The sequence below is a fragment of the Gossypium hirsutum genome, chromosome A12 (assembly GCF_007990345.1).
Source record: "Gossypium hirsutum isolate 1008001.06 chromosome A12, Gossypium_hirsutum_v2.1, whole genome shotgun sequence".
NCBI classification, from domain to species: domain Eukaryota; kingdom Viridiplantae; phylum Streptophyta; class Magnoliopsida; order Malvales; family Malvaceae; genus Gossypium; species Gossypium hirsutum.
The window spans coordinates 81,495,113-81,515,424 of record NC_053435.1 but is presented as its reverse complement, the minus strand read 5'-3'; the positions used below and the strand labels follow the sequence as shown (position 1 = coordinate 81,515,424).

Genomic DNA, 20,312 nt, shown 5'->3' with positions numbered 1-20,312 from the left:
ATAAAAGAGAAAAGATTATAATAATGTTTTCTAAAATAAAATTCAATTATCGAAACAACTTGAAATATTATAGCCAACAATCAAACATGTAAAAGACAGTGTACATACAGTAAAATAAATAATTAAAATAAGGATAAAAATTTAATTAAAACAAAATTAAAACAAGAGGGACAATTTACAAATGAAATAATTGAAAAATAGGATCAATGTGCCATGCGCACAAACATGCAGGGACTGGAATCAAAAATATCCCGCGCCCAAAACGCTGCATTAAATCACAGACCCAAGTGAAAAAAACGCACAAATTCTAGAGTCAAATTTAAAAAACATAAAGTAGGCAATCAGGACGCAATTGAGGGCTTTGCGCAAAAGGAAGGATCCAGTGCGCAATTTCCCCATTTTAAGCAAAACATGCGCATACCCGGCCTGCTAAACGGGTTGACGCGCGGGCCTTCATTATTAAAAACGGCACCGTTTTATTAAAAGATTACTTAAAACCTTTCTTTCCCCATTTCCCTTTTCAAACGCAGTCCCATTTTTTACCAAAAATCACAACCTTGAAATCAAATTTCTAGGGTTTCTTTTGCTAGCAGTCGAGCCACCATTGTTTTGGTGATCAACAATATGCAAACAGTACCCATCCTCCCCGTTGAAGGCGCTCGATCATGCCTAGAAAAATTTAGTAAGTATTTGCTTCCTCCTTTTTTTATTTTTTAAAAAAAAAACTTCAAATCTCATATTATATATTTTTTTAAAAACGAAGATAGGTTCATAAAGCAAAGATTCAACACGGTTTGCTCCCTCGCCTTTACCTCAGTATTTTTGAAGTATTCGGGCTTTCATTGGGATCGACTCACATACTAAAAAATTCGAACCAAATGAAAAAAATAAACTAAAAAAAAATCATAAGAGAGGACAAGAGAAAACTTGAAATCACCTTTGCTAATCTTAAATTGCTTTTCTCTATTCTCTGTGCGTGTGTACAGATATAGTGTGAGTAAATTTTTTGGAGTACATTCAACGGCTTTTATAGCCGGATTTATAGAATAAAGTAAAAAATAAAATTACATTTTTATTGCTGTCATCTTCTGTGAATTCGGTTATCTCTTTTCTCGTGTGTTCTTTGCAGGAACGGCCGTACGGAGGAGCGACCCTGGTGACGTGGAGGCCGAGTGTGGGGATTTCTCGTGAGAAGCTGACCTTCTAGTGCCATTCTGGCTTAATCCAGAAGCTTCTGGCTGCTGAGATTCTTTTTGGGTGTATTGGGCCTCGGGTTTGGGTTATTAGAATTAGGATTTAGGATTTATTTAATTGGGTCAAATTTTATGTAACTGGGTTAAGTTTATATTAAGGGATTTTGGGTTTAAGTTATTTTTGGCCCAAATATTTGTAACCGGACATTGGACTTCTGATTTTGGATTCTTTATTTGTGTGTGTTTTTTTATTTTTGTTTTATTTTTGGTTTTTAATTTCTATTTTTTTATTCTAATGGGCCTGGGCGAAATGGGCCTATTACAGCTGTACCCAAAATTGTTGGAAAAATAATTAATATCCCCACATTATATGGCACCCCTGAAGCCTCCATACCCAAAATGGTACAATCCTAATGCCAGTTGCATATACCACGCCGGAAACAAGGGGCATTCTATAGAAAATTGTCTAGCCTTTAAAAGGAGGGTTCAATGTCTTATCGATGCAGGTATTTTACAATTTGATGGTGTTGGCAATACGATTGGAAATCCGCTCCCTAACCACACTGAAGGAAACGTGAGCGCGGTGACAAAAGAAGACAGGTGGTGTGCCAAAAGTTGTGTTTCTGAAATAAAGACGCCGATGCGAAAGATTTGGGAGGTAATAGTTTTAAAGGTGCTGTTCTGTCATCCCAACAGAATTTTCAAAGAAGGAAATACAAAAGTCAATGTTTTTGTGATTTTCGTGGGATCGAGGGGCATGACATCCAGTCTTGTGAAGGATTCAAAAAACTACTTCAAGACATGATGGACAACAAGGAAGTCGAGATCTTTAACAAAATGAAAGAGGACGATGAAGGAGAAGTATGCATTTCTGATAATCAATCATCAGGTTTCCCTTATAGTGCCGATTGACCATTGGTGATTTATTACGATGCAAAAAAAGGAGCAAGTGAAATCAAAGATGATAATTGAAGTACCATCTCCTTTCCCTTATAAAGACAACAAGGTAGTACCATGGAAATATGATGTCAACATTATCATACCTGAATGTGAAAATCCGAAGTCACGACCGGAAATGTCGGCGAAGTAGGACACTTCACCCGCAGCGGGAGGTGTTATTCTAAAGGGGTCAAACCAATGAAGAAGACTAATGACTTGAAGCAGAAAGGAAAGGCACCGATGCATGAGGCCGAGGTTGAACTTGAGACTCCGTCCGAACAAGAAGTTAAAAGGCCTGTGAATGAAGAGGAAGCACATGAATTCTTGAAGTTCATCAAGCATAGTGAATATAACGTCATGGAACAGTTAAGTAAACAACCGGCACGAATCTCAGTATTATCCCTACTGTTGAATTCAAAACCACATCGAAATACTTTGCTAAAAGTGTTAAATCAAGCTTACATGGCAAGCAATATATCTGTCGAAAAACTTGATAGATGGGTGAATAACCTGAACGCGGATAATTTTATTTCTTTCAGTTATGATGAAATACCGCCAAATGGTAGGGGCTCCGTAAAAGCATTACATATCACAACCCGTTGCAAGGGTTATATAATATCGAATGTGCTCATTGATAATGGGTCTGCGCTCAATGTCATGCCTTTGGCCACACTTTCTAGAATTCCAATTGATCTGTCTTATCTAAGGCCTTGTCACTCCACAGTAATGGCATTCGATGGGACAAGGCGAGAAGTCATGGGAAAGATCGATATCCCTCTAAAAATGGGCCCCTACATATATGATGTCGAGTTCTAGGTCATTGACATTACGCCCTCATATAATTTCCTTTTAGGAAGGCCCTAGATCCATTCTGCTGGGGCAGTTCCTTCATCTCTCCATCAAAAAGTAAAGTTTATCATGGATGGCTGTTTGGTCACTGTAGCGGGTGAATAAGACATTGTTGCATCTATCTCTGCTGATGCACCATACCTCGAAGTAAGAAAAGATGTAGTAGAATGTTCCTTCTGATCCCTCAAATTTATCAATGCTACGTTTGTTGCTGAAGGAAATAGAATTCCCATGCTTAAACTGTCAAGGAATACCAAGATGGGAATCAAGCTGACTGTCGGAAAGTGAGCCCGAGCGAGGAAAGGTTTGGGAAAATATCAACAAGGGATAGTTAGAACTCTCAAACCTGTGCCCCATAAGGTTCGATATGGTTTAGGGTTCGAACCGGATATGCGACAAAGAAGAAAACAGTTGCAGAAAGATCGCGAAAGGCGGATTGCAAGAGCCTTAGGCTGAAAATTAGAATGGGAGCCCATAATATACCCTCCTTTGTCAAAAACATTTTCATCTGCAGGAATGATATACCCCGGGCAAGATAATCCACGAAGCACACTGTTATCGATTGAAAGGGGTCTTCAGAATGTCAGTATAAATGTCATTGACAAAGGAGATGATGCAATTAAAGATGTTTCAATGTTACGCCCTTGTCCTCCTGGATTCGTTTTGAACAATTGGACTACTGTGGACCTCTTTGTAGTTTCTAAGTCTTCTCCAGAGTAATGCTCAATGTCAACACTCTTCTTTTTGTGTGTCCCTAAGTAATAGTAGGGATTCTTTTGTAAGAGCTTATGACTTGCTCTTTATCATTTAAGTGAACATCAATGGTGATGCATTTTGTCATGGTCTTTTCATTCTCATTAACTTCATAATTTTTCCCTCTTCTCACAACTTGTCATTGCATATATCTCGCATCATAATGCTTGTTGATCCCCGTACTTTGATGCTCCTCTATAGTTTTTTTTTCATTCAACTTTCAGGTGCTCAGATATTAATGACATGAACAAACCCGTTACAAATCTTGAAATCGATTTCGAGAAAGCTATTTGTTTAGGAGAGTTTGAAGCTGAGGAAAATGTTGAAGACTATGTCTCGTCTCTTGACTTACTAAGAATGGTAGAACAAGAAGATAAACAGATTCTACCTCATCAAGAATCTGTTGAGATAGTAAACTTGGAAAATGAAGAAAAGAGGCAAGAAGTGAAGATCGAGACCTCCATTTCAGATAACACCAAACATGATTCGATCGCTTTGCTTCATGAGTACAAAGATGTATTTGCATGGTCGTATCAGGACATGCCAGAATTGGATGAGGATGTAGTAGTCCATAGACTCCCACTAAAACCAGAATGCAAACCCATTCGACAAAAGCTAAGACGAATGGGACCTGAAATGCTGTTAAAGATAAAAGAAGAAGTTAAGAAATAATTCGATGCTGGCTTCCTACAAGTCTCCAAGTATCCACAACGGGTAGCTAACATAGTCCCAGTACCGAAGAAAGACGGCAAGGTACGAATGTGTGTGGATTATAGCGATCTGAATCGAGCAAGTCCTAAAGATAATTTTCCTTTGCCACACATCGATACATTGGTGGATAATACAACCAAACATTCATTATTTTCGTTCATGGATGAATTCTCGGGTTATAGTCAGATAAAGATAGCTCCTGAAGATATGGAGAAAACTACATTCGTAATGATGTGGGGAACATTCTGTTATAAGGTGATGCCGTTCGGATTAAAAAACGCTGGGGCAACATATCAGAGGGGCAATGGTGATGTTGTTTCATGACCTGATGCACAAAGAAATAGAAGTCTACGTTGATGAGATGATTGCCAAATCCAAGGGGGAAAGAGAGCATGTTGGGAACCTCAAGAAGTTGTTCGAAAGACTGAGAAAGTTCCAGCTGAAGCTCAATCCAGCCAAATGTACATTTGGGGCTACCTAAGGAAAATTGCTAGGCTTCATCGTCAGCGAGAGAGGCATTGAAGTTGATCCAAATAAGATAAAAGCCATACAAGAACTACCACCTTCGCGCACGCAAAAAGAAGTCAGAGAATTTTTAGGGAGGTTGAACTACATCGCTCGGTTCATTGCTCAACTTACCAACCAATGTGACCCAATTTTTCGACTCCTTCGGAAACATAATCGGCAGAGTGGAATGAGGAGTGTCAAGTGGCTTTTGACAAGATAAAACAGTATTTGTCTAGTCCCCCGGTGTTAGTATTGCCAACTGCAGAGAAACCGTTAATATTGTATCTGATTGTGTTTGAAAATTCAATGGGTTGCGTACTGGGGCAACATGATGAGTCAGGGAAAAGAGAAAAGGCGATTTACTATCTCAGCAAAAAGTTCACAGAGCATGAAGCAAAGTGTGACACCCTTATCCCGTAACCGTTGTCGGAATAGGAAAGGGGTATTACCAGACTTGTAACTCATGTCAGAACAGTAAAATTTTTTTAACTTTTTATCTTGAAATAAAGATCATTCATTTAGATAAATGCTAAATACAGCTAGGGATAAAATTAAACTTCCATAAGTACACATTCAAAAGATGCCATTTTCGCATGGCTTATATACATTAACCAGAATATTATTCCGGTACTAGTTTATTCTATACATGCCATAAAATAATCCAAAACATAGCAGTACCAAACAGTGGATAGTGATAGTGTGACGAGTTGTTGACGATCCCCGAGCAAAGGCCAAATTTGATAATCTATAAAACAGAGAAATGTAACAACAGAGTAAGCTTTCAAGGCTTAGTAAGTCTTAAGTAAAACAATTAACTTTGCTGGATTAAATACATTTATAACTTACACAAAATCCAAGTAAAGTCTCGATGGGCTTAATAAGCCTACACAAGTACATAATACATACCTGGCCAACTTAATGTGCTGATCATCCGTAATTATTGATTTATTACTAAGTCGCTTAATATTAGGCCTTATACAAATCACGTTTTGAAATGTCAAGATATATCACCATTCGGTCAAATAGATTAAACCCTATGTATGCACATGTAATTCATCTATTTCATCCAAATTTAAGAGTATATACCCCTTCGCATTTAAAAACATCAATGCTACTTTTAGTTTAATCAGTCGAACTAAAACATAACACTATAATCACATTCGGTTTCCATATTTGGAAGCACATATTCATGTTTTCATCTTACATAAACAATTTGATAGAGTCAATACTCGTTGAATATAACTTATAACCATCTCATAAGTGATTCCCCAAGTACATTTGTAATACAAACGAAATCGAGTTCACATAGCAAGTAAGTATCACTTACCATATACTTAACCTTTGTACACTTACCGTTTCCATAGTTATCAATTACCAATTCAATCTTTCAATACCTCTAACCACTTAATCATATGCACTCATTTCGTGCACATACATAATTGTATATATGTATTTAGGAGCTTAGTTCTTTAGTTCATATTCACATTAATATTTCAAATAATCAAATCATGACAAGTATTAAAGTTTCGTATACGTATATAAAGGACCAAAACATATTCCTTATCACATATACATAAATGACCAAACGCAATCCATACCTTGTATTTGCACATCCTGCTGAATACAACTCAAATTAGTAAATTTTTATGAAACTAATTAAATCCTTATCTTAAAGATATACAAATGTTCTTCGGTTTAAAATAATTCAAGGCACTTAGCCATAGCCTGCTAGGTTTTAAAAAAAAATCCGAATCTAATTACCAGTACCAAGCCTGCGGGACTTTAAGCCCTGATATATCATCATAGTTAATTCACAAAGTTGTATACACATCAATTCACATACCTTCGATGTTTCCAACACGGAAACACATTAATAAGGTATCACTTCATTCGAACTTATTCGTATCTCAATATAGCTAGTCTCATTTCACAAGAGCCATTAGGCCACATCACGCAGTCAGCGAGTCTTAACCCGGATACTTTCCAAATTCCATGTATATTTAATCACATGTTACCACATTTCACACAAACTATCACCATTGTAATTCATTAACCTCATTCGAATATAAGCGTATAGCATGTACCTTAACTTCATGTCGTAATAGCATTCGACTTCAACACATATTTATATATACATATATATATATCCCTTTCAATAAACTTCCAACTAAATAAGAAAATACACACATGACTTACATTCTTCTCATGACAACTATTCGGCTAAACAACATATAAGTCACCACACCTTCAATTTATAAAACTATCAACACATATTACATATACATTGCTTACGTTTATAAAATAGCCATTTGGATAACTTGCACACATTTATATTTTAGCCATTTTGGCCTCACCACCTATATATTTATCTTGTACATCAATTCAGCAATAGCTTATAAGCAACTCAATTAGTTTCATCAATGTTTACAACAAAATCACAGATTCACTACAAGCTGTTTTCTTGAGCAATAATCATTAAATTATTTGTAACTGGAGCTACGAAACTCCAAATGTAGTGCCGTAAATTTTCCCAGAAAATAGACTCATATATATTCTATCCATAAAATTTTCAGGATTTTTGGTTTGGCCAATCAAAACCATAATTTTCTTAAAGTTTCCCCTATTTCACTGTTTGACTATACTGACCACTCTTCACTACAAATCAAATTTCTCATTGTACAGATTTCAAAATATGTTCTTGTTTATTTCATTTAAAACTATACTCATTAAGGAGTCTAAGAATATAAATTTTATCTTATAAAAATTTTTGTACTATTTATAATGATTTTCTAAAAACAGAATAGGAGATTTCAGATTCATTCTGACACTGTCACACACAACTTTAAATATCTCTCTATAGGAAATTCCTTTACTTGCACTGTTTATTTTATAAGAAACTAGACTCATTGATCTTTGATTACATATTTTATTCAGTCTCTAATTCCACTCCAACAATTTATGGTGATTTTCAAAAATCACGCTACTGCTGTCCTAAGCAGATTATTACAATTTGCTCTTAAATTTCTAGGTCCAAACACTTAAGAACTTACCATTTGAGTTTAAAACATATCATCATATATAAGTACTTCTTATTATCACATACAAATCATAATTTAAATATCACTTTTCTAATAACCAATCGGCTAAGGCTCATAGAAGTAACTTATTCCTTATCATTTTACTATAGGTAATTACATCAATTCATAGTCCCATCTTTACCCGTATTCCATATCATTCTTCATTATAACTAAACTTATATGCTAGAAACTTATTTATTTCAATATGTAATTCAAGTAGAACCATTAGGTCACATTTTATTTATTATGTTCATATAAATATATATCATCGTTTATCAAATCTTAAGCTAAGTTCCATTACTCAAAGACTTACCTCGGATTTATTTGAACAAATGCGGATAGGCTACTCGATTGCTTTCTCCTTTCCCTTATCTGATTTAGATCCTCTTTGCTCATGAACTTAATTAAAACAAATGAATTTGTTTAATTACTTATTCAACATTACTTCTTTAATAGTCACATTTGACAATCATATAACTTCAATGCATAATATGTTTATAAAATATGCCATGACTAACTTTTATGCTTATTATACCAATACCTAATTCGCATGCACAAACAAAAATTCACATTACTTACCACGCTTTCATATACACAAATTTAACTATATATATATATATAGCATACCATTAACTTATAAACCCTATTAGGCCCTAACCAAACAAATTTAACCTCCATTTAAAATTTTCATTCCAAGATCAAAGTAGCAATTTCATAATGGTTTCACCTATGCCAAACAATGACTGAATCACTCCATCATAATTATAGCCGATTCTATTTTGCTCCTATTAAGATCATAACTCACTTAGAATAATTACTAATCTTTTCCCACTCTCGTATACAATACTATAAGAAATGCCGAATGCTTTAACATAACCTAACTAGAATTTTATCCAACAACATCTTAATTAGCCGTTTCCTATCCTTAAAAAAAACGTCAAATACAAGGCGATTTACAACTATACATTATACGAACTTGCTAGAACCCTTAATCCTTAACCGAATGTTATAACTCAACTACACATTTTATTCATTAAAACATCTTCAAGGACCACATTCGGTAACTCTCTTTAAATACACTAATCTCAACTTTCAAGTTAAAAAAAATTTACCATTTATACATATACTAGATAAATGACCGATTATTCAAAAATCACATATGTACATAATTGAAACTTATTCCATAACATTCGCAAGGCCGAATACCCACATGAACAAATTAACCAATGTCATTCAACTTTCAAAGCTAATAAGTCAATATATAACCAACCATCTTAATGTCACAAAAAAAATATCTACTATGAGTTTCAAGCTTATTGACCGAATTTCCAACCTCAAAAACCTAAGTTTAATCTATGGGATAAGTAAAATTTGAACTAATCATCTCAATTATGCATAAATTTTCAAGAATTATTCAATACATACCTCATTCTAGCCATGATCTAAGCCAAAAATCAAACAACAAAACTTTCTTCTCCCTCACTTTAAGCTACGGCAATGGAGGACAAGGATGAACCAACTTTGGTTTCTCCTCCCACTAACTATTATCTAATATCTCCTTTTTATTTATTAATTCATTTGTAATATAAATGTTAAATCAAAAATACATATTATATATAAAACAATATCATGACGGGCCACTATCCCAAAAATGGGTATTTTGACATGCAAGTCCACATTTTTGAATACATGCATTAATAGATCACTTTATATTTACCTAACCTATTTCACAAATGTCTCACATAAGCCCTTTGACTAAAATTCACATTCAACTAACAGAATTTAAGCATCAAAATTTCACACATGCACTATCACACATAGTAGATATGAATTTTAATATTTAATAAATTTTATAACTCGATTTTATGGTCCCGAAACCACATCTCTACTAGGGTCAAATTAGGGATGTCACACAAAGTACTCGTCAATTGAAAAATTCTGTTGCATTTTGGTCTGGGTAGTTCGGAGGCTCAGGAAATATATGTTGTATCATACGACATGGTTAATTTCAAAGCTGGACCCAATAAAGTACATGATGGAATCACCTGCATTCTCAGGAAGAAAGGCACGATGGCAGATCCTACTATCAGAATACGACATGTTCTATTTGAGCCAAAAGTCAATAAAAGGGAGTGCAATAGCTGATTTCTTAGCAACTCGAACAACGGAGGAATACGAGCCATTGAGATTTGATTTCCCAGATGAAGACTTGATGTGCATTACGGGAAAAGAATGTGAGTCATCCAAAGAGAAGTCATGGAAGATGAGCTTTGTTGGTGCATCGAATATATTAGGGCATGGGATTGGAGCAGTCTTAATATCACAAGAAGGGAACCATTATTCGTTCACTACCAGGCTGAATTTCTTCTGTACTAATAACATAGCAGAATATGATGCCTGTATCATGGGACTTCGTGCAGCTATTGAACGAAACGTCAAAATCTTAAAGGTGTACGGGGACTCAGCGTTGGTGATATACCAAATTCGTGGAGATTGGGAAGTGAGAGATTTGAAATTAGTCAAATACAACGATCTAGTGGCAGAACTGATTAAAGAATTCAAATAAATAACTTTGAATTACTTCCCACGAGAAGAAAACCAATTGGCTGATGCCCTGGCCACTTTGGCTTCAATGTTCAAAGTAAATAGAGAAACAGAAATAATGCCTCTTCAAATGAGCATATATGAAGTCCCTGCACATTGTTTCAGCATTGAAAAAGAGCCAGATGGACGGTCATGGTTTCAAAGGTATCCCGAATAAGCAAATGAGAATGACAAAAGAATAATCAGAAGAATGGCAACGAGATTTGTTCTTGACGGGGACATCCTATACAAAAGAGGAAAAGATCAAGTGCTTCTAAGATGCGTGGATGCTATTGAAGCCAGAAAAATACTCGAAGATGTCCATGAAGGAATAAATGGGATACATGCCAATGGTTTCACTATGGCCAAGAAGATCATGAGACTCGGTTACTATTGGTCGACGATGGAAAGCGACTGCATTAGTTATGCAAGAAAATGCCACAAATGTCAAATTTATGGCGATAAGATTCATGCAGCCCCTTCGCCCCTTCATGTCATGACTTCTCCGTGGCCTTTTTCTATGTAGGGCATGGATGTTATAGGGCCAATTTCCCCAAAAGCTTCTAATGGACACCGATTCATTTTTGTGGTTATTGATTACTTCACAAAATGGATAGAAGCCGCTTCATTTTCCAATGTGACGAAGACTGCAGTTTGCAGGTTTTTGAAAAAGAAAATCATTTTTTGGTATGGTTTTCCTGAAAGAATCATTTCAGATACCGCATTGAATCTGAACAATAAGATGATGAAGGAAGTGTGTGAGCAATTTCAAATAAAGCATCATAACTCATCACCCTATCACTCGAAAATGAACGGAGCTGTTGAAGCGGCCAACGAGAATATTAAGAAGATTATTGGGAAAATGATCGAAACATATAAAGACTGGCACGAGAAGCTACCGTTTGCTTTGTATGCATATCGCACATCTGTACGGACATCTACGGGAGCAACTCCTTTCTCTCTGGTCTGTGGAATGGAAGTTATGCTACCTATCGAAGTTGAGATCCCTTCTCTACGAGTCTTAATAGATTCGAAAGATCAAGGTGAAAACCCAAAAAGGACGTCTCGATTAACACAAAAGATTAGGATGAAAACCAGAAAGGGCGTTCTAATGAAGCAAACACTGGGCTTGAAAAGCAAGGCGTTTTGAACGGTGGGTCAAACAGCGAGACTACATTATTTGAAGCTTTTCTGAAAACTCGAGATCTTCTACGCAAGGAGCCATGTTTGAAAAGATTCTTGATTAAGAAACATGGAAGAGTTCATGCGTTGAAAATCTAAGCATTTGTATCCGTTGAATGCGATCCCCTTTCTTTTTATTACATTTTTTACTATTCTTGGTTAACTTTCTTTGTTTGTCACCTTTGAAATAAATAAATGGAGGTATCCCTTTTGTACCTACCTGACCATTTTCATGCATCTCATTATGTGGTTTATTTAAATGATAAATAGTGAAATGACATACTCTAGACAAAAGAAATGTTGAGCATTACCCAGATAAGAATTCGATAAGTACAAGAGTCTCAAAGTAAGGACAAATTTCAACCAGGGGCAAAAGAGTGATATCTGAGAAACGTAGATTACTCGTGAAGCTTGAGGACGGGTACAGGGCCTAAAGAGAAAGTCAAGAGCTGAAGCAATGAATGTAGATCATCACAAAAATCGTGACAAAAAAGGACATACGACAAACATGCCTAAGGCGCATAGCATAATCATGTAGGCATAAAGGCATTTAAGACAAACATGTGCATATCATGATAACATCATGCATGACATATACAGGTACTCCAGTAGAGCAAGAGGATGTGATGATAGTTGTACTGAATCAAAGGAAAAGACACCTGAGTTCCACCAGATGGCATGTTTTGGTATTCTGATGTTTCTATTTCTGTTTCAAAAATCAACTCATATTGCGAGAGGTGAGTTGAGCCTCAGAACACGTTGAGGTACTTTCAATTTCTGTCTTTCAAAAATCAACTCATATTGGGAGAGGTGAGTTGAGCCTCAGGACACGCTGAGGTAATTTTAATTTCTGTTCATCAAAAAATCAACTCATATTACGAGAGGTGAGTTAAGCCCTGGCTCACATGCTGAGGTATTTTCAATTTCTATTTTTCAATTTCTGTTCGTCAAAATCAACTCATATTACGAGAAGTGAGTTGAGCCTCGGGACACGCTGAGGTATTTTCAATTTATGTTTCAAAAATCAACTCATATTGCGAGAGGTGAGTTGAGCCTCGAGACACGCTGAGGTTTTTTCAATTTCCGTTTTTCAATTTATGTTTCAAAAATCAGCTCATATTGCTAGAGGTGAGTTGAGCCTCGGGTCACATGCCGAGGATAAAGATTGGAGTTAATCGAAGACACAGATTTTGTCTCCTTGAAGTTGCAGTGAAGCAGGTTGAAGTTGCAAGTCTTATCTTCCTCAAGTTGCAGTGGAGCTGATCGAGGATATCAGATCTTACCTTTCTGAAGTCGCAGAAGAAAAGACCACAAACCTTATCTCACTGAAGCGGTAGAAGAGCGGATTGAAGTTGTAGATCTTACATTCTCTGAAGTTGCAAAAGAGCAGATCACGACGAATCTTATATCCCTGAAGATGCAAGTAGATTGAAAATATAAGTTTCTATCTCTTTGAAGTTACAGTGGATTAAACCAAAGCTACAAGATGCGGTGGACTGGAAAGAGACTACCTGAGCAAGAGGAGCACCAAAGCAAGTCAAAACTCAGCAAGACCGGACAAATTTGGTCTTCCTTGAAAGTTTTGCTCTATTCTCGTTGCACGACAATAAGTAAAGAGGGGCAGCTGTAAAAGCCCAAATTAGCCCGGGCCTTTTACAAAAATAAACCATTACAACTAAAATTAAACCCATACAAATAAACCCAAGACCAAACCCAAATTTAACCCAATTCAAATCCCAAAGGCCCAAAAACCTAACTACCTAGCCCAAGCCCAATTAGTCCATTAGTCAAACTAGGGTTTCAGAAAAGCTGAAACCCTAGCCATCTTTTGGCCAACTACCCACTGACCACCTGCACCACCGGTCACCTCAAAACCGCCCATGTCAGCCATCGAACTTCAGCAAGTTGCACCTGCAAGACAAAAAAGAGAAAGGACAGAAAATAGTAGAAAAAGAACTTGTAAAGGCTATAAAAGCCAGATCTAAACATTTTGTAAGGGGAGATTTTTGGTAATTGAAAAATACATATATTCTATTTTTAAGAACACAAAAAACAGTGATAGAGTATTACCAAAATCAGAAGAACGAACCCAAAATCAGAGAATCAGAAAATAAAAAATCAAAATCGGAAACAAAGGTGATTTTTTTATTTCTAACCGATTTCTTTTTTTTTCTTCCTACTCATAAACATATACAAATATATATATATTTGAAAAAAAATTTACCTCTTCTGGCCACTGTGTACGGTGTCGCAGACGGTCCGACCACCGAACGATGACCGGCCCTGTGGCTGGAAATCGCCCATCCTCTCCCTCTCTTTCTTTTCTTTTTCTTTCAAATGTATAAATGCATTTTTTTTAAAGAAATTAGGCCTTTTATAGCCCCTCAAAATGACGTCGTTTTGAGCCGACCCGTTCAAACCTCAGGATCCGCGTGTTTTCATCTGAGGGCCTATTTGTGCATTTAGCCCTTCTACTTTTTAGTGATTTTGCAATTAAATTTTATCCGTATTTCAATTTTGCCCCGAAATTCGTCGCACTTTTCAATTTAGTCCCCGCTGATGAGTTGTGTTTTGAGGGGAAGGAATATTTTCTGTTTTGGCCCTCTCAGATTACGCGCGTATTGTATTTTAGTCCCTTTCCCTTTATTTCTTTTTAAAATTGGCCCCAAAACTCGTTCTTTAGTTCAATTTTAGTCCTTTTTGTTTACTTTCATTTCTTTATTATTAAATTAGTTATTTTTAATATATTATTATTTATTACTTTATTTTCCTTACGTTATTATTATATCATATTGTCTTTTTTTGTTTTTTATTATCATTATTATATTATTATTTTTCATGTACATATTATTTATATTATTTTTATGATTATTATTATTGTATATATTTATGTATATATTATTAATATTTGTTTTTAACATTATTATTATTTCTTAGATGTATACATCATGTTTTTTTAATACTATACTTTTAATACTATATTATGTATATTTTTTTTACATGTATTATGTGCATATTTTCAATAACTATATCATATGTATATATTTTATGTACATACTTTTAATATTATTATGTATTTATTTTTAATATATATATGTATATATTTATGTAGTATTATTAATAGTCGTTTTTTATTTCTAATATGTATATACTATGTAAATATTTTAATACTATATTATGTATACATTTTTATATATTACGTATATATATCTTTTTAATATTGTATTTTTATATATGTCATGTATATGTTTCTAATACTATATTACATTTTTTTACATATTATCTTATGTATATATTTTTTAAGAACTATATTATGTATGTATTTTTAACGCTATATTATGTACATATTTTTAATATTATGTATATATCTTTTACTCCTATTATTACGTATATATTTTAATACATATATGTATATATTCATATATCGTTATTATTAGTTTTTTATTATTATTACTGTTTTCAATATATATTGTATATATATTTTTTTAATCTAGTATTATATGTTTTATATATATATGTTCACTACTATTTCATATTTGCATTATTACTATTATTATCATGTTTAATACCATATGCACTACTATTGTTTTATGACTATTATTATCACATATACATCGTTAATGTTTTATATATTATTTGCTTTGTATATTCTTTACTTTTTATTATTATCACATCTTATTTCAACATCGATATTAGTTTTCTTTTTCTTTTTATTCTTTTTTTATTTCAATAAATAAGGCAACGCATCGATTTAACATTAAGTCATCAATTTCATCGCTATGTTGAGTGAATATCAATCGGCTTGTGTTAAAAACGGAACGTCATTCTTAAAAGAAATCGAAATTATAAAAATTCTCGTGTGTTGATTGGATCATGATTAAATGTTACATTGAACTCGCATTTTTGAAAATTAAGACAACACATGTTTAATGAGATACTAATTTTGGGCGTCGTGGGGGTGCTAATACCTTCATCGCGTGTAACCGACACTCGAACCCTATTTTTTTCTGGCTTTTAAACGTAGACCTAAACTGGGCCTCCTTTTTTGTTTGAAAAATAATTTTTTAAAAAAAAAATGATTTATTAGGTGTCCAATCACACTTAGGAAAAAGGATCGGTAGCGACTCCCCTTTTTAATAAAATCGCAAGTCAGTTTTCAATTTTTCAAATAATCGCCTCAACTAGCGACCAAAGCAAAATTTTTACGTCGCTACAACTGAAATTTATCGAAAGCAAAGCTTGAAATGAATGGGATTAATCAAAATAGAAAATTTTGCTAAAAATACAAAACCGATAAAATGAAAGTTGGTGCCCCAGATATCGCAGCATAAGCTTCTCTACTCTAACTTCTCGATGACCCTTTTGAGGTTGATATGTGTCTAGAAGATCCAGAGTACTTTGTTGATGCCCCAAGATGTAAAGTTTCTCCTCAATGTTATTTCTAAGAAGACAAGATTACCACATGCCCCATCTTCGATCAAAATTTGAGTTGCACTTTTCTGGGTTTTCAACTCAAAACCTCTTTGGTTTCAAGGTGCCCTTTACGGGTTTTCGCCTTGGCCTCTCCTTTTTCCTTTTTTTTTTATGTGAAGTATTTCTTGACCGAATCTGAATTCACTAGATTAGGCAGGTTCTTGCCATCCATTTCAGTCAATATTAATGCTTCTCTAGAAAATGTCTTCTTTACCACATAAGGTCCTTCCCAATTTGGCATCCATTTCCCTCAAAAGTCCTTTTGTAAGGGTAGGATCTTTTTCAATACTAAGTCTCATTTATGGAATTCTCTTGGATGAACCTTTTTGTTGTAAGCTCGCATCATTCACTTTTGGTACATCTGACCATGACGGATGGCTTTCAAGCTTTTCTCTTCGATCAAGTTTAGTTGATCATATTAGGATTTGATACATTCTGCTTCATCCAACTTTAATTCTGACAAAACCCGGAGAGAAGGAATCTCAACTTCAATGGGAAAAACTGCCTCTATTCCATAAACAAATAAGAAAGGCGTTGCCCCAGTTGAGGTCCTGACAGACGTTCGATAAGTATAGAGGGCCAATGGTAACTTCTCATGTTAATCTTTATAAGTCTCAGTTATTTTCCCCAAGATCTTCTTAATGTTTTTATTGGTTGCCTTGACTGCACCGTTCATTTTTGTGCGATACGGTGACGAGTTGTGGTGTCTGATCTTGAATTGACTGTAGACTTCCGATATCGTGATGTTGCTCAAATTCAATGCATTGTCAGATATGATCCTTTCTGGCATTCCATATCGACATATGATTTTCTTCTTTAAGAATTTGCTGACTGTTGACTTTGTAACATTGACATATGAAGCGGCTTCTACCCACTTGGTGAAGTAGTCGATGACCACAAAGATGAATCGATACCCATTTGAAGCTTTTGGCGAAATCAGCCTAATGACATCCATGCCCCACATAGAGAAAGGCCATGGAGAAGTCATAACATGAAGAGTCGAAGGAGGTACGTGAATCTTGTCTCCAGAAATTTGGCACTTATGGCATTTCTTGGCACCTGATGCAATCCCCTTCCATTGTGGACCAATAATACCCAAATCTCATGATTTGTCTGGCCATTGTAAAACCATTAGCATGTGTTCCACAGACACCCTCATGGACTTCTCCCAAGATTTTCTTGGTCTTGACAGCGTCTACACATCTTAGTAGCACCAAATCCTTTTTCCTTTTATATAGGATATCCCCATCTAAGACATAGTCACTGGCCAGTCTCCTTAGTGTCCTTTTGTCATTCTCAGTTGCCTGTTTAGGGTATTCACGATTCTTCACGTATCACAATATATTATGGTACCAAGGGTGATCATCATTTTCTTCTTTTTCTTCAATGTTGTAACAATGAGTCAGAGCCTCATAAATACTCATTTGGATCAGTTTCACATCCTTTTGTTTGTTTACCTTGACGATGGGAGCTAAAGTTGCTAGGGCGTCAGCCATTTGATTTTCTTCTCCCGGGAGGTAGAAGAAGGTGATATTATCAAACTCTTTAATTAATTCAAGGACCAACCTTCGATAATCGATCAACTTGAGATATTTTGTCTCTCATTCACATTTGAGTTGATATATCACTAGTGTAGAATCTCCATAGACCTCCTACACTTTGAACTTGCGTTTTATGGCTGCACAAATTTCCATGATACATGCTTCGTATTCAGTCATATTGTTTGTGCAATCAAAATCCAATTTACTAGTAAAGGGATAATGATCTCTATTTGGGGATACTAGAACTACCCCGATTTTGTTACCTACAGCATTTGAGGCTCCGTCGAAATTTAGCTTCTAAGGAGGACCTTCTTGAGAGTATTCTTCAGTGGTTGCCACGTACATTAGATCTTCATTTGGGAAATCAAAATTCAGAGTCTCGTAGTCTTCTAGAGCTCTACTAGCTAGAAAATATGCTATTGCACTCCCTTTTACAGCTTTTTGATTCACATAGACTATATCAAATTCGGAAAGTAGAATTTGCCATCAGGTCATCCTTCCATTCAAATAAGTCGACTCCATAATGTACTTTAGATGGTCTAGTTTCGAGATGAGCCAAGTTGTGTGGTACAACATGTACTGTCTCAATCTTTGAATTGTCCAGATTAAGGCGCAACACAGCTTCTCAATTGGTGAGTATTTTGTTTCACACTCAGTAAACTTGTTACTGAGGTAGTATATCGCCCTTTCTTTCCTTCCTGACTCATCGTGTTGGCCAAGCACAGATCCCATAGAATTCTCAAATACTACTAAATACAGTATCAGCGGCTTATCTAGACTAGGTGGCGTCAGCACTGGGGCATTAGACAGGTATTGTTTGACCTTATCGAAAGTCTTCTGGAAGTCATCATCCCAAACACCTGGATTATGTTTCTTAAGGAGACAAAATATGGGGTCGCATTTCTCGGTTAGTTGTAAAATGAACCGAGCAATGTAATTTAGTCTTCCTAAGAATCTTCGAACTTCTTTTTTACTGCGCGGTGGAGGTAGTTCTTGTATAGCCTTAACTTTATCTAGGTCAATCTCAATCCCCTTTTCACTGCCTATGAATCTTAGTAGTTTTCCTGACCTAGCCCCGAAGGTACATTTTGCTGGATTGAGCTTTAGCTGGAATTTCCTCAACCTTAAGAATAATTTCCTCAAGACTTGTACATGCTCCTTTTCTGTTCGAGATTTGGTGATCCTGTCATCGACATAAACTTTAATTTCTTTGTGCATCATATCATGGAACAAGGTTATCATTGTAACGCCCCAATTTTCGGGAATTCTGTAAATGTTGGCAAAATTTCATGCTTTGATTTTGTCATTTGTGAGTGAAATTATGAAATAAAACCTATGTGAAAATGTTTGAAAATGCTATAGGCTAAATTGAAGTGGCCAAATAAATAGGAGTGCAAAATAGGAGGATTTGCATGACAAACCTCCCATTTTACATGAAGTGGCCAACCATCATGTTGTTGTAGACAATATGAGCACTTGATATCCATAATTCATGGTACCAATTGATAATGGGTTAGGTAAATGTTCCATGATAATGGATTAGGTAAATATTCCATGATAATGGGTTAGGTAAATGTTTCATGATAATGGTTTAGGTAAATGTTCCATGATAGGCATTTCATGTCTTTTGTATTAAAGAATTAAATTGATAAAATATGAAATTTTATTAAAAGAAAAAGGGGTGAAAAGAACAAAGTTTTGTCCATCTTTTTTCATCATAGCCTAAAGTTAGAGAAGAGAAAGGAGAGGAGAAAGCTCTTGAATGTTCGGTCACTTGGGGAAGAAAATTGAAGGTAAGTTCATGGTACCTGTCTTCTATTTTGAGGTTCATGAGTTCTTCTTGATTCTACATTAACTCTTAAAGCATATTTTGGTTTTTAGTTGTGTTGTGAGCATTTAGTCATGAATTAAAATGAAGGAAATGGTTGTTGTTTCATATTCTTTTGATAAAAAATGGAAGATAGGTGAAGTTAAGCCAAACAAATGAGCATGCATGTGCCTTAGATGCTAAGGGGAAAAATCGGCTAACATGTTGTGCTTTAAGATGATGAAATCGAGATTATACTTAAGTAAAATCATAGATATATGATGATTGATTGGTGATATACATGTTTAAATAACATGCATGCAAGGTATGTGTGAAAGAGTGATTTGGTAATAAATCTGCTTGAGACAGCAGCAGTAACGTGACTTTGGAAAATCACCATAAATTGTGAGAGATGAATTAGAAGCTGAATAAATTATGTAATTAAAGCTTAATGAGTCTAGTTTCAAATGAAATAAACGAGAACATATTTTGAATTCTGTACAATGAGAAATTTGATTCGTAATGAAGGGTGGTCAGATTAGTCAAACAGTGAAACATGTGAAACTTTGAGAAAAATCTGGTATTGATTGGATAAACCAAAAATTCTGAAAATTTTATGGATAGAAGATATATAAGTCTATTTTCAAGTAAAATTAACGGCACTTGATTTGGAGTTTCGTAGCTCCAGTTATAAATG

The 20,312-nt window shown here is 35.1% G+C and overlaps 1 long non-coding RNA gene across 1 annotated transcript; it reads left to right on the top strand.

Annotated features, from left to right (window-relative positions):
* Nucleotides 1-489: 489 nt before the first annotated feature.
* LOC107948170 (uncharacterized) lies at nt 490-1,440 on the top strand. The gene is made up of 2 exons (XR_001697254.2): nt 490-682; nt 1,130-1,440. It is a non-coding gene; the product is annotated as an uncharacterized lncRNA (long non-coding RNA).
* Nucleotides 1,441-20,312: the final 18,872 nt, after the last annotated feature.